The sequence below is a fragment of the Chroicocephalus ridibundus genome, chromosome 10 (genome assembly GCF_963924245.1).
Source record: "Chroicocephalus ridibundus chromosome 10, bChrRid1.1, whole genome shotgun sequence".
NCBI classification, from domain to species: Eukaryota; Metazoa; Chordata; class Aves; order Charadriiformes; family Laridae; genus Chroicocephalus; species Chroicocephalus ridibundus.
The window spans coordinates 13,201,622-13,217,762 of NC_086293.1; the positions used below are offsets into that span (position 1 = coordinate 13,201,622).

Sequence of the window (16,141 nt, forward strand, 5' to 3'; positions counted from 1 at the left end):
GTCAACCAGATTAGAGCCACTCAGCTTTTCTTTTTGTGGTCCTCTGTATAACTGTCATTAGGCTACTAGCTGGAGAGATTTTGGCATAGACCCTTACAGAGACATGGCTCACGAGCATCACCATCACATTCTCTGTTGGCCACCCATCACAAAGGTCTGCTACAACACTTGGCTTCACAAAACCAGAGTTCTGAAGCCACTTCTGGATCTAAGCCCTCCCCTAATGTTGTCTAATGTCTAATTTTGTGATTGAGTGAGGACTTTCCAAAAGCTTGATTTAGAAAGAACAGAAAGTTATCAGTTTTGCATACGAATGATTACAGTGGGTCAGACAGAAATCCATTGAGAGCAATACCCTCTACATCAGTTGCCATTAATAGACATCACGGAAGATAAAAGTGTACAGTGTCTGTAGTGATATTTCTGTTTGCCAGAAACCACAGACTCAATCTCTTTGTACCTCACAGCCTACCATGGACTTTTGTTCCGTGCTTTCCACACATCATACAAAAGGTGAAGTTAGCTTTTGGACAGACTACTAAGCATCTACATTGATCTGCAAGCACACATACCCACATGCATCTTCAAACACAACACAGAGCCTCCTTCACTGACGACTACTACAGGAAAGATAATGCCTCACAGACCTCATCTGATTTCTTTGTGTTCATTTTTTCCCTGCAACTCATAGCATAATTAAACTGAAAGATTTAATACTCATGGATCGTTGTCTGGAAGCTGGGGGGTGTGTGTGTGTAGAAGTCATTGCTCTTTGATTTTCAACCTATTCAACAAACCCTGCTCACCCTAAGTACATCCATCAATTGAATGGTTAAGTTATATATTATCCAAGACAGACAAAGGAAAATTCTTATATAATTCTCCATCAAGAAGTGCTATGTCTTCTGCAGTCTTTAGATATATTATTCATGTACATCTTATATGGCAGAGTCACAGAGATAGTGTTCCAGGCATGAAAAATATATCACTGCTTATATGGTATATCTGTGCTGAAATCAAAGGTGAATTACTTTTATTTAAACACAAGATATTATACATAGACATTTTATACCTCTGTAGCTTTGTATTACATTCACATAGCCAAAAACCAGTAGGACTGCTGTTGCCATGTGTTAGTCTGTTCCAAAGAACTTCCAGCTGATCTACAGCATCTTATTTGGAAAAATTTCAGTCTTGATGTAAAACCTTCAAGTGACCACATCACCTGATCGTTTTGTTGTTTAAGTATCTGCATTAGTATAAATCTGTTTCCCCACATGATCAACAGTTTTAGAGGCATACCAGTACAGACTGAAGAGAAGCTACCACTTCCTCCCCCCCCAACACAAATGCACTCTTTTGAATGAGCTGCAAATGTATTTTCCTGTTTCTAGAAGTCTGTAATTCTCACCAGACATTTGCAGCTCCGTACTTTGCATTTCCATGACTCTGCCCTTCTTAGACCAGCAATTATCATGTAATTTCCTCCACACTTTTCTGCAGAACAGTTATTTACAAAAGTCAGGTGCCACCATGAATCGTAACAGCTTGCACTTCAAACGTGAAGTGAACTATCTTGGTACTACTTCTTGCAACAGAAATACAGACTAGACCGTACTTACAAAAGAAAATATGACTCACACTTTGCTTTAGTTCAGCCTATTTGCTGTGCTGCTCACCTTTATCAGTCCTCCTTGGATAAGGTCACATACTAATTTTACAAATGCATTGATGTTACTCATGTTACTTCAGGGCCTACCTGGGTCCCTTTGACCTCAGTGCCTTCAGAGGTGGCATCAGACTACGCCTCTCTAGCTGAGCTGTATGAATCTAAAGACTATAATGGTGAAAATAATGTACCTAAGAATGCAGTAATCTCTTTTTCCTTGGCAGTCTTGAATTCGAGGCTGGTTATTTTTCTAAAATGGTATGTCAGAGCCCAAACAGAAGTTTTTGGCTTAGAGATTGATGGGCAAGAGTCCATTGGCTGTGTTGCACAGGAAGTCAGACTAAGTGACAAATGGCTCTTCATAAAAACTCTGATTAGGGATACCATTAAGTCCTAACCATTATACCCCATGAAGCAGAGAGGCCGTGGACAGCGCATGCAATCTACATTAAGAATACTGCAGTTAAAAGCTGGTATTAAAAAAAAAAAAAAAAAAAAAAAACAACAAACCCCAAAACAACAAATCTTTCCCATATCAATCAGTGAACAAAATCTAACAGCAGAAGTCACACATATGTGGTTGTCTCTGCCAAAATGAAGGTCCTGTAAAGGCTGCCACAGAGCAAAAGGGTAAGAAGCAAGACATTCAAAGACAATGACAAAGACGTAAACAGGTAAATACTCACAGACTTCTGAACTGACACAAAGAGGAGTCTATACACGTTCTTTATAAAAAAAAAAATCAATTGAACTATCAAGAAAATTAAATGAGGTCAGCCAAGTACCTTAGTACAAGAGAAATCCACAGTTAACGGAGGGTAAGTACTGTGATGTTATGTCTCAGAGGACATTGATTGTTCAAAGTACTCTGACTTCTATCCAAGATCCTGAGGAGCTCTGTAAGCAGTAACACACACTACAGCTAAGTACCTGCTGATGGGCAGGTAGACACGTCTCACTCTGCACATCCTCTTTACAAAATGCTGTACTAGTGATCTCAGCTCAATAACTCTACTCTGGCAGCACCTTTGGCAAGCAGCCCAGCAAAAAGTGGGAAAGAACTGGGGAAAAATGTTAACAGAAACACAGAGCTATAAAACTATTCATCTAGTTCTCCAAACTGCCATGGTGACCTTCTGCATGTGCATAGTTTGAATGTTTCCATTTCCCTACCAAAAAACCCTGACAAAGAAAAGCTGTTCTTTTGCAGGAGCCCAAGTGTCTGGTATATTTTTGGTTTATTCTGGAACTAATGTCCTTTTTTTTTTTCTAGTTGCCTCAGAACAGGTTGTGGCTAGAATCTAGAAAAGGGACAAAAGGAGTAAGTGTTTATTTATTTGTTATAACTTGAAAAAGTAAAACTAGGAAAAGGAAACCTGGATAATGTAATTCATGTTATCATTTCCAATGAAAACAGCAAAACAACAATTTGATCATCTTCTACAATTCATTTCTTTCTCTGCACAAGCAAAGCAGCTCTGCTGAGCTCGATGTGAAGTACAAAGTTAGATGTTCTTGCCTTTTCGACCTTTCTGCCTTTTGAGGGATTGCCAACAGGAAACTCATCCATGGCAATCCTGCTATACTGATCACATCCGAAGGAAGAGACAAAAATTTGATGCAGTTGTGAGATACTTCCTGAACTTTACTGATTAGCTTTTTCCAGAGAGCACAACAATGCTATTAATTTCAAATAGCCAATGACGAAATAAAGCTTGTAGGTTATAAGAGCTCCGAAGCGACCATAGAGTAAGATGATTATGTAAGAAATATAAGATTAAAGATGCTTAATTACATTGGCTCCATTCCTACAGCCTACTTTGCCAAAAGGGAAATAAATCACCTGAAAGGTACAAAAACACTACTAAGATGCAGAACCACTACTCCATGACTGAAACTCAGACCTTTTTCTACCTTACCTCATCATCAATGACATTCCTAGAGACAGCTACAATGTGACTCTACTGAGGCAAAGTTTCTTCAACACCAGTGTGTATTCCAACATGGATGAATTTGTTAAATAGCAACGGAGTTATCAATAGCACCACAGTACTTAGCTACAGATCACTTTTTCCCCAATACCTTACTGCTTAGAGTACCCCTGAAATTCAATAGAAGTTAGGGATTTTATTATCTCAAGCAATTTTAATATCAGTCTTCATTCTGCCTGTATTCTTAACATGACCATAGAAGGGAAGAGGTCTTCACTGACAATGCTGTCCAGATTTCAAGCATTCTACAGCATTTAATAAAAGAGGTTTGAGTTGACATTCTTAAAAATAATAGCCTTCAAAATAAAATTTCAGTAGGAGTTTAAACTCTTTTTCAGAAATTATTTGGCAGTTAAAAGCCTAAATCTAAAAGTCAGTGTAAAATAAGTACTATTGAATATTTCATCCATAGGTTGGTAACATCCAAGGTTGTATTTCGAATAGAAGAAACTTTGACTTCATACTTGAAGGCTGAAGATATTTAGTAAATACCCTTCACTCAATATATTACTGAAATTAATAAAAATGTACTAAAAACCATGGATTTAAGTTAATGTGATCAGAAAGGAAATTGTGCAAGCCAACACACACTATCAGACACTGAATATTTCAGTGTTCACATGACCTTGTGTGTTGCTTCTGTGCTAATTGGCCTTCCTCTCAGTATAGAGATTGCTTATAGCAATAGACGCTTTTAGCAAATTCCAAGCTACAATTTGCAGACATAATTGCAGGACAGTAAAGTGATAACAAAGAACAAATTAAATAAAACATGCTAATAAGTCTCTTGCAGAGTAAAGCTCTGCCCAGCATTAACTAACAGCAGCAAGAACTGTTATCTCAGACACCTATAGGATGCCTTTATGTGTAATTATGCATTCATCAGTGCCAGGGGTAACAGAACGCAGACCCTCAAAGCTTGCAAGTGCCACACAAAGCATAGAATTATTATTACCAGGCTTCATAAACCTGCTAAATATGACAGTTTGTCTCCCTCTAAACTCCATATATTTCCTCCTTTTTTTTTTTTCCCCTCTCTTTTGTTTGGTTTTACCCATCACTAGTATTATGCCTCCTCATCATGCCCAACAGACCCTTAAACAAACTCTTAGCTTCCAAGAGTCACATTTCTAACACTAGATTCAACCATTTCAGTTAGTGTTTGGCTAAGGATTTGCCCCTAACCACAAAGAGTTGAACACCATGTTTTGTTCTCACCTCTTTAGCTGGTATTAAGGAACAATTAACAGAACAATCATAAGAACATGAAGCACTAAAAGAGCAGGAAATGTAGCCAGTGACAGCAACAGGAAAATGGACAAGTATAGACTGTTAGATACCGACATACTGAGCCTGTTATCTGTACAGTAAAAGGCAAGTGTCCTTGCAGGATGAACGAGCGGACCTGAACTAGGCAGGTAGCCCACAGGCTGATAAACCTAGAGGGGTGCAGGCTTCAGCTGATCAAGTGTCCTAAGTGCTAAAAAGGCTCGTGCAGGGAAAGTAGAGACATTATCAGCAGCTCTACAGAACGTTAAGTGAAACAGATCTAGAAAGAAAATATTTTTAATTATGAATGAAAATTCAGATTGCATCATTTATGGTTTTGTGTCACACTAGTTTTTACTCTTCTTGGATACCCTTCCTCGCCTATGATTTTATAGATACTCCCAAATAGTCCCCCCCAGTTAGGTAGCTCTTAACAGAAAGAACGGTACTCAATTTTGAAATTATGATACTTTTTTGCAAGTTCACACTTGTGCACAAGCTTAAACTCATTCCTATTTGGCAAAATATTTAAGCATTAAGCAGACCTTGATGTTGCTTGTTATCCAAGTTGTCTTAACACATGCTTAACATTCTTGAATCTCATTCACAACACTGTCCCAATTCTGCTAAATTTTTCAAGGCCCAAATTAATTTTAAGTCATCCCTACTTTATCTTACTGCCATTAAGAGACCAAGTACACTGTACAGTATACAATCCTGTCCAAATACCAAGTAATTCCACTAATTTAATACTTTTTAAAACTGAAAAGATCCAGCACAATCTCCTTATAGAAGAGTCAAAATTACAATATTTATGAACCTTTAAAAAAACAGTTTGAATTTCATTAGAAAAGGACCATTGCAATGTTGGCTTTAAATCCCTGCCCTTCTTCTGAAAGTCTCTATTCCTCCCTTCCGAAAATTTATCATTTAGTCAGCAATTTAATTAATGTCAGATAAGGCTGATAAAACAAAAGAATACAGTGCCTACTTAATACTGTAACCAAGAAAGTCACCCTGCCATTAACAAAAGAAAAAAGACACTTTGGGCAATTCATCCACCCTGTAGCACTATAATATGAAGCAATAGCACAGTAATATAACTAAGCATTATCTCATACCAAACAGAAGAATCTTTCAGAAATTCTTACAAGAAGAATGGCATTTAACTATCAATTTTCATAATATGAACTGAAAACAGTCAGGCCTCAAACACTATAAATGCTTTCGAAGTAGCATCTTTCTGCAGACATGACATCACAAGATTGGCATTCTTTATCTCCAGGGGCTCACGCAGACCATCCTGATGCATCAAGTCTTTACTCCTGCCAGCAGTCCCATCTGGGAGCCTCATGATGCCACCTGTCCACCTGCGTAGTGGAAGGCTCATCTACTGCCAGAGCAGTTGATATGGGGCAGCACTGGTTTCCATCACAGGAACATGGGGGAAGGGAAGGTCTGGGCAATGGGTGACATGCTTCCTGCTAAACCTGCTGCAGTTCATTTGCAGCTTTCCATATCAAGAGTTTGAAGAGCACTTAAGAGGTGCCTCAGTTTTTGCAGGTGGCATTGGAGAAGCACCCATCAAGTGAGTGACTGAAGATCCTCTTTCCAGAAGGATTTAAAACCTGTCAACTTGGAAGTAGCAATAAGAAACTCAGAGCAAGAGCCACTTTGCTGGAAGCTTCCATAGAAAAGACAAAATGAAAAATAAAACCTATAGGTGAACCTGTAACAGAAGTAAAACCCCAATACGTATGTTTTAACTGTAAAAAAAAAAAATAAAACCCAGAAAGTTTCCAATGCTTATAGACTACAAACAGAAACTAGCAAGATGAACACTACTTAACACAGAAGCACTATTTTCTGTCTTTTGAGTAACATCAAAACTGCAATAAAGAATACAACTTTAGCATTACAATTTCTGTAGAAGCACTGAATTCTCCTGCTATGTATGAGCAGATAGAACAGTTAAAGAAGTTTCTCCAGCCTCTTTATTCAAGAAGTTGTGTACCCGGGAACCACCTTTCAGAGAGGTGGTTCCCTCTCAGCAGAGAGGGGGCCAAAAAGTGAACCTGAAAACTTTTAAAAGAAAAAGAATCATAGAATGGTTTAGGTTGGAAGAGACCTTAAAGATCATCTAGTTCCAACCCTCCTACCACAGGCAGGGACACCTCCCACTAGACCAGGTTACCCAAAGCCCCATCCAACCTGGCCTTGAACACCTCCAGGGATGGGGCAGCCATAGCTTCTCTGGGCAACCTGGGCCAGGGGCTCACCACCCTCAGCGTGAAGACCACTATTAGAGAAGGTCAAAAAGAAGTACTTACGAATAGGCTACTAAGACAATAGGTTTTGCCTTCCGTTTCAGAAGCATGAAGGGTTTTTTCCTTGCATTCATTAAAGACAACATTACCAAGTACATTTTGGCACACAGTAGAAATAATCCAGCTGCTTTTCATCTATTCAAAAGGTAAATGCCTAATAACATACAGCGATAACACAGGAAAGTGGTATTGACTGATGGCACAATATACTAAATACAGAAAATGCCCTCATTTGGCTATATTCCATTCCTCTGATACAAAAAGTGAAGAGAGCACCAAGGCAAAGGAATCACGGAGGACAGAGGAAGTAAGACCCATTACTGTTTTTTCTGCTTCTTTACTGTGTAGTGTGTACGATGGCAAATACCATTATTTCTGTATGTACCAGGATTCATCCAAAATTTTTTTCCTACAGACCTCTTCAGCACAAGTTTTCCCTCCCCTCATTCCCCACTCATCCTACTTCTCTTGCTCTTCAATAGCTTCTTTAGAAGCCCTAGTTGCTCTCATTTTTCCATTTTTAAGGAAAGTTTGTCAAGTACAAAGTAGTCACAAGAGAGGTGGTGTGTGGATTTTGTAACTTGGAGGGAAAAAAAATTCCCAGGGCAAAATTTAAGGAACTCCAAACTCAGTTTTTCTAGAGAGTTCAACTTCTCATAAAGGCATCACCAAATAACGTAGTTAGTGTTGAGAACATCAGTGTTGCAGTGGGATATAGTGGCTGCTGGACATTGAAAGTGAACCTATGTTCTTCTATATCCAAAAAGACTAGGTTTCCTTCATTATTTTAAATACAGGGAAATGAGTGTCATCCATTGTTTACTCTAAAAAACACTTTTAGACTTTGGAATGGGTGAAACTCCACAGCATTTTTTTTAGACTTAAGTTATTGCTCTTTAAAAGGAAATTCAATACAAGCACAGATACCTTATTACTTGTGAATCAGTCCTATATAAATATTAGACCATAAATTAGACTGTTTGAAAGTAATTCCTCTGCTTCCTAAGGTCTACTGAAAAATAAATTATAATAAAATAGCACTCTGCCACAGCATAAAAGCCTTCATATTTTACCAGAGCTGAGATAATGAAAGATTCAGATGCTTTAAATTCTCCTTGAGATCAAAACCTTGAGAAATCCATATATAGACCTACACACAAACTCCTTTATGTACTGATGACAGCCCTGCTGCCTTCAGAGCACTATTTTACTGAGTTCAGTTTAGTACTCAAAAGGCTCCTAGGAGAGGACAGACCCTTTCTCCCCAGCTCCCATTATTTTCAGGTAGGTCCTAACTTTAGAAGTCGGAAGAGTTGTGACAAGTTCTAAAGTAGTCAGAATAGATCCAGGCCCTTATTATTTTAGATGTGTCACTTAAGTACTGAAGCATTGGTGACAGATGGAACAAGCTGCATCAAGAGAGTAGCGACTGAACTGCCAGTCTCCAGAGGGGTATTTAGGTACAGACAGGCACAGATGTAGCAGGAGACTTCAAGTACCATTTGCACCATAGCATGAATCTTCGTCTTGTAATGGATCTTAACAGACATGACACTTGGCATCATACCGTTCTCCAAAGACCTAGGTGTTCTTTCACACAAAGCGCTATAAATCTCCAGTAAGGGAAAGAACATATTTAATAATTAAACTCCACTGGGATTTTAACATCGGCCACTAGCAAACACTGCAAAGTGTTAAAGATTGATCAACAAAACAGCCTTGTTGACAGGTGGATTTGCCCTAGTGATAGCTCGAGCAGACATGCCTGTGTAACTCAGCATAAGATTTTAACAAAGAAAGTCACTTTAGGCATGGACAAGTTCTGCAGTGGTAACAATCAAAAATATGTAGCTGTACCTATACCTCCCCTATACCACTACCAATGAAAGAGAAACCACTTGTTTCACTCCTTTTTAAACACAAATACATAACTTTTCTTACATGCAATCATTACTTCATAGATATATCTATCACATGTAGCTAAACCAAATCATGACCTAGCTCTAATCTCACCAAATGTTTTCTACACAGCCTGGTGCTAAATGATATGACATTCTAACTAAAGCTCCTTCAGGGATAGCTTCTATGGCACTAAAACATCCAGCTGGTAGAAAGGGACAAGGCTAGTTACAACTGAACTTGTATATCCAGCATTCATACCACATACATACACTGAGAGCCTGAGTTTCCCTATAAGCACTGAGTAAGGCCAGACATTGAGTCATCAGTGACAGAAGTTACAGGCCATCACAAATCAGTGTGCAGGATTATTTTCCCACCCATAATCCATGCAGAACTCTACTCATTTTACATGCATCTCCTTTATCTACACAAGAAAATAATCCTTTCAAAATTTAAATAAGGATTCCTACAATGTCTTCCAAGAACTCTCCATGAATGAACATAAACTGTGATGATCTCTATTTATTTCTACCTGAAACTGCATACTTTAGTTATACAGATAACTGAATTTGATCTAATGGTGTCCTCTTAAAAGAGCTAAAGCCTGAGAAGGTAGTTAAAACCACCCCTTTATAGCTCCCCTCAAGCCACTGCCAGTTATTTTAATCACAGTTAATGGTATCTGACACAGGAGATTTTATTTTTTTTTTATAATGTGCTGTCACCAAGATTAGAAATGTAGCAGCAATTTTATATTCTTATTTAGGCAATAGAGAAAAACAATATGCAAATAAATTGTTTAAAGTGGCAGTCTGCATAACGCCCAACTTCAGAGAAAACCTCTCTCATAACAAATATCAAACAGAATTACTAACTTTGTCCAGCTCAATGAAAAAATACCATTTCTAAAGTAAGCTATATGTGTTCTGTACTAACAGCCTGGGTGCCTTGTTTCGGGATTACAGACATAACAGTTAAAGTCAGGCACTGGAGCATCTGTGTGCCTGCGTTCTGAATAAAACCATTGTCTTAGAGGAGGGAGAAGCTTTAATACATTTTTGTACTTAATCCATGCATTCTGAAAAAAAAGCAGGCTGATTCACATGGGAATTCCTGTATATTAAAAAGCTAAATACTCTAAATACTCCCTCCCCACACTTTTTCTGTTTGTTTGTGTTTTGGTTGGTTTTGTGGGCTCTTTTTTTTGTTTTTTTAAGACCCCCTCTTCTACTGGACTACTTTCAGAGAACTACTTTTATTTCTCTGGACTGCCAATGCAGATTCCTGGGCAATGATCACTTTTACTGTTACCAACTGTCAGTCTCATCCTGTCATCTCACACTGATAAAAAAATTCAGAGTGATTAGTATACCTAGATAGGAGGGGAATATAGGGCATAACTTCTCAGATCCTGCTGTGATAAGGTATGTCATAGGCTAACAACTGAACACATGTTTACTAATAATCTGCCTCGCTTAAACAGTGGCAGCATCAGTACTGGCCTTGCAGCAACAACACTGTACTCCTCAATCTGCTTGGTCCATGATTATGCTGAAGTTCTCTTACAAAAATGTCACTAATTTCCAGCAAAGTTACTCTCGTTAACAAAGGTAAGAACACGCAGATATTTGCAGCATCTGGACAGTAGGCTAAACTCATGGGATAGGGGCTGATTTTTTTTTAATTAAGTGTATCAACAGTTCAGTGAAGCCTCAATTAAGGTCTCTAGAGGTTACAACCATCCAAGTAATAGTTCATAATTTTGATTTACAAGAACACACACGCTTAGTATTGCAAAAGGTCTTGAGCTGCTCTTACTCACTGAATGCTAGTCTGTGCACTCTACAGACTGTGGTAATATTCAAATCAAGTTTCAGGTGAATTATCACACAGTAGCATATCAGACAATTTTCCCCACCTTCTCCCACACTCCATTCTCCATTTACTAGAAGTCAATGAAACTGCCTCTGGAGCTCAGCCCTACTGTTCAAGCCTGAAATAAAACCAGACAGAGTATATGGTAAATTCTAGACAAACGCAATCCATTTTCACTAAAGTTACAAACCTCAAGCCATCATCTCTCTGGATTATGAATTTTTGAGTAAACTACACTCAAGTATCAAAGAAGTGTGGATTAAAGCTGTCCTGAAATTCCAGTGCTAGGTATGACTTCAAGTGTTTTGGGTAGAAGGCACAGAACTAAATCAGAAACCATATACCTTTTTGATCTAGCAATTTTCACCAAGTTTTAGTTTGTATAAAACCTTAGCCAAAAATCAAAGTCTAGAACTATCTCACTGAAACCAGGGAAACCAGGGAAAGATCCTTCCACAGATCAAGCAGACATCTGAAAACCTGCTTCCGCAAAACCCCATTAACCATATTAGGGTAGAAAATAACAGACCCTTGTTGGGTAAATTGCTGCTGACAGTTGGAGCTTTTCCAACTAAAATGTCTTATAAGCAATTGGGACATGTCAAATGAGGAGGATATTGGAAATCCTGCTCTGAAACAGCTGTTATTTCTCATGTTATCACCCACTTGGGAACTCATGTCCTTGCACAAAACAGATTCTGCATGAGTAAGCCATGTCCCTGGGTCTGGAGCACTCAGAACTGCTGAAAGTGGCTCACAATCTAGGCTCAGATGTGCCCCATTTGGCTTCCCCCTAAAAGAACCCATGCCAGCCAAGGCTGTGGCATGAAGCTGCCCACAGCCTGACATCAAATACACTGTAATGATTTATGATGAACCCGTGAAGGGCTAAGCTCCTCTATTCCATCCCTCACCATTGCTTTCGTGCACAATGGAATTTGGATAACAGGACAAAGAGCAGCCTTTGGGAAGCAGACAGGATTTTATCCTTCCTGAGGAAGCAATCACTATGAATACTGGTTTGTTCTTACCTCCATCATCCTGCAACCAGCTTTCAAAATAAAGTATGAAGTTTCCTGTGGATGCTTGCATATTTTATATTTTGTCCTTTCTGTGACTGAGTTAATTTTTCCCCCCTGCTTTCCTGGGTTAGTGGCCTAGGAAACTGTATATTTAGCTTTTCTTATTATAGAGGCACAATGGAATGGAAGTCTGTTTCCCTCTCACCCACAGCTTAAACACAATTAACTTTTCATTTGATGCATTCTTCCTGTCTGCACTCATAATGGTCCCCCAGGAAATGAGAGCCAATAAGTCCTACACAAGAGTAGAAGAGCAGGGTACTGACCAAATATTGTCTAATACTATATTATAGGCCTATGGGAAAAAAGTTAATTAAAGACCACAGATATCCTTTGGGAAAATGTTTAATATATTAGCTCTTGCAGCAGACCAATACAATATAAACAAACCCCTCCTCTTTGGAAACTGAATATATCACACATTCAGGAAAAACAGCAAAATTCAATGCTGTTTTTATTGGTCATTGGCTACAAATATATCTAATAAGATACAAAAAGAACACTTTTAAAGAATATTAATTTCAACAAACATGATCTCTTCTGTGGACTATATATCACCTTCCTGAATTGGGAAGCACCTTTGTATAGTTCAGGTGCTGTCATAAGTTTTATGACAGTAATAACAATTAATAAGCATTTCTACATAGTTCCTAACACTCAGGAAGCGCAAGGACAGGCTCAAAGACAGACCCAGGCTTCCTAACACTCCTAGAGTGTCCAAGAAGCCTTGGAAGTCTGAATAGTTGTATCCAGAGACTAATTCCAGAGGGTCTTTCTCTCCCTGCCTAGATCTCCTCAGAGGGATGTACAACATTAATATTCTGCATGGTATTAATCTGGAAGGTCAAAGACTAAATGCTCCATAGCCACACATTTTATGCAGAAGACAAGTAGAAGTTTATTGAATAGTTTACTCATTAGCATACATTTTTCAAAGGAACAAACCCAGTCTCTAAGGTAATATTAAGCAAGCCTCACGGCTAGGTTTTCTTTTACTTGTGTTATTAACTCCACTGAAGCAGATGCCAAATTTAAGCACCTGCAACAGGTTTACAGAAATGTTTGCATTTGAATGCAAATAGGAAGTTTGTTTGAAAATTAAGTGCAATTTTTCTGCAACGGGCTCCAATAGAAGCCCAACTAATCTAATACCAATCTCTCAACCACCTTCAATGGGCCATAGGCACATTGGTACCCAGTTTCCTTGGACCTACCACTACCATCAGCAGGAAGATGGGTGTTCAGAACTGCTCTGGAAAAGCCTGTGCTTGCTTTGCTCTGAATTGATGGAACACATGAGAGGAATTCCCTAAGCATGCAGACTATGGCCAGCATGTTTGATGACATGAGAGAAATTATTTATTCCAAGCCACAAAGCGGGGATAATATGATGTGGTCTGAGACTCTGCCTGGTGGGATATAGTCCCTTGCTTCCTCCACAGTCCCAGAGCATCCCAGGTATCACTGCGCACTGGGCCAGTAGCTATGTCTGACACAGGTCCCAACCAGGGGAGGGGGAAAAAAAAAAAAAAAAAAAAAAAGAGAAAAAGACTACACAAAAGTCAGCAGCACAGCAGAGAACTGCAAGACTGGGATCTACAGCTACATGCATCTGCTTCTAGCCTTGTGGAGGGCACACAGCACGTGAGCGGTTCAAAGTGCTTACATTTCACCTAAGTTTCAAAATTCAAGGCAGAAACATTGATCTGGAAGCTAAACTCTGAAGCTGTGTATTCAGCTTAAGTGAAGGACAAATACAATTGGAAAATGGCTATATATAGACAGTTGGGCCATAGGCTTTGTTTAATTGACACTAACATTTTAAATTCATATGTACCATGCAGCTTGCCGCTGTTCTTACTTAATGAGAACACTGACACTTACTGGGTCTTGCCATCAAAATTAAGTTATGTGCACAGCATCCCCCTACCCACTCACACCTATACTTGTTTTCACCAATAGACCTTAGAACACTTTATTTGAATAGGTATTCTAGAGGAGGAAGAAGGACAACATGGCCCATCAGGCTACTGCCAAAGCTGTCATGCGTGCCCAAATCATAAGTCAGGGCTGCCTCCTGTAGGCAATGTTGCCTGCTCCAATAAAGAGGTCAGCCCCTGAATGGGGTACTCATAGGAACAACAGCAGCAATAGCCGGGTCCGCTTAAAGGAAGGTCCTCCTTGGTATTTGTTTTGGGAGCTTTATTTTGATTTTTTTTTTTTTTTTTTTTAAACAAAACTACCCCCACACAAACTCCTTATAATCATACATATGTTCCTTTACTGGTTCTTCAAAAAAGCATACAACTGCAACTGGGCCACCCACAAATTGAAACAAGAGTAATTTGTCTAGCGAGGTTTCTTGGAGGGATACACAGAAAGGAAGGCACAGCCTCTGTGCTAAAAATAAGTGTGTATATTCACTATGTTTAAAATTTTAACTTTAACGTTTAGCTATAAGCTCCTATCTGAATAGAGCTATTCTAGCTACGATTTATCCGGCAACATAGTGCTATTTACCTTTGTAATTACAAGCACCTTTTTCAACAACACTCAAATGATTGTTTCTCAAAAATAACCTCACATGAAAGGAGTAATGAGCAGAAAATGATGTTTCATTACGACAACTAAATAATCTTTATTAGCAGTTCCATCAGGTTTAAGTAGCATCTTTAGTATATGCATGTGCATATGTATAATCTGTGTCAGACTTGTCAGCTTTTGATGGATGTTTTCACTCTCAGAGTTATTATGACTCTTATATAGTAATACTGGCAACAGGGACCTATAGTTTATTAAGCCTTATGTTGCATCTGCCACAGTGCCCTGGGGCTGGAGTATAGTCATCTATTCCAAACACCATTCCTTGTAATTACACTCGATTGTGAACTGTATATGTTCAGGACCACTTACGTTTGACTGTTGCTGTTCTGAGGTTTTCTTCCAACAGGCCATGCTTGAGCGCCCAGACAGTTAACAGGATTATACAGATCATCAGAACTGAAACATAAAGTAAAGAGTTACATTAATATAGCTAACAGTGGATTAAAATAGCAGGGATAACAGAAAACACCATGGCTTTGAAACCTTTTGGTTGTGTGTTTTAGAGGTAGCAGGTTAAGATCTTAACCACCAGAGAAAAGCCTACTGAGATAACGCCTGAGATTTCCAGTAGCACATCACAATCACACACAGTGAATGGACATTTGTGGAAACACACACATTTGACAAGCACAAACTAAAAGAAGGAAGGGATCATGCCTGTCATTCACCTCTGAAGTGACATACTTCCAAGAGCATACCAATGAAGAACAAATACATTGACTTTCTTGGCTGCTGCATCACTGTTTGATCCTGTATACCATAAAGCCAACATCTTCCAACAGAGAACTTACTGGAGGTGTCCTTGGGACTCAAGAACAAGGCCCACCAAACTAGCCTGCCAAGTATCAGTGCAAGGCACAGCATGAAAACTACATGCTGAGTAGTCCTGCAAGAAATAAGGCATGGCAAGAGCACCCAGTGCTCCACAGAACAATTGGCTTCAAATTGCAGAGTAAAGGAAACAACCAAGAAGGGAAGTCAGCCCATCCGCAGTGTCTGAATGGAGGCTGTGGAGCTGCTTTGCAGCAGCAGACAGAATGCGCTCACTCATCACTAAATCTGGCAGTTTAGTCTGAAAGGGTGAGAATAAGAACAGAGCTTTGTATGCAAACCAGTAATCTGAGGTACTGCGTACAGGTTTCTTTTATTCACAGCAAACTTCCTACAAGCCAAACTGCAAGAAGAGGAAAAAGAGTGGAACTAAATGACAATATTCGCTTTCATCAAGTCAGAAAGCTCTTTATCATAAGCTAGGTATGCTTATACCTCAAGTACAGCAAAGAATCAGCATAAGCCAGAGACAAAACACAAGCATCTGCCACTATCAAATTATTTTGTCGAGTTATGCTTAAGGGTTGACTGATGCACTTTTAACATCAAACAACATTAAGCTTGGAAGCTCCAAGATAGAGTCATCATTCA

General features: G+C 39.0%; 1 long non-coding RNA gene across 1 annotated transcript in view; it reads right to left on the reverse strand.

The window, feature by feature from the left end:
• LOC134521686 (uncharacterized) overlaps nt 1-16,141 on the reverse strand; it is a 110,060-nt gene that overhangs the window by 74,831 nt on the left and 19,088 nt on the right. Inside the window, exon 2 of the long non-coding RNA XR_010072833.1 lies at nt 15,029-15,115. This is a non-coding gene — a long non-coding RNA (uncharacterized LOC134521686). The remainder of the gene's footprint in view (nt 1-15,028; nt 15,116-16,141) is intronic.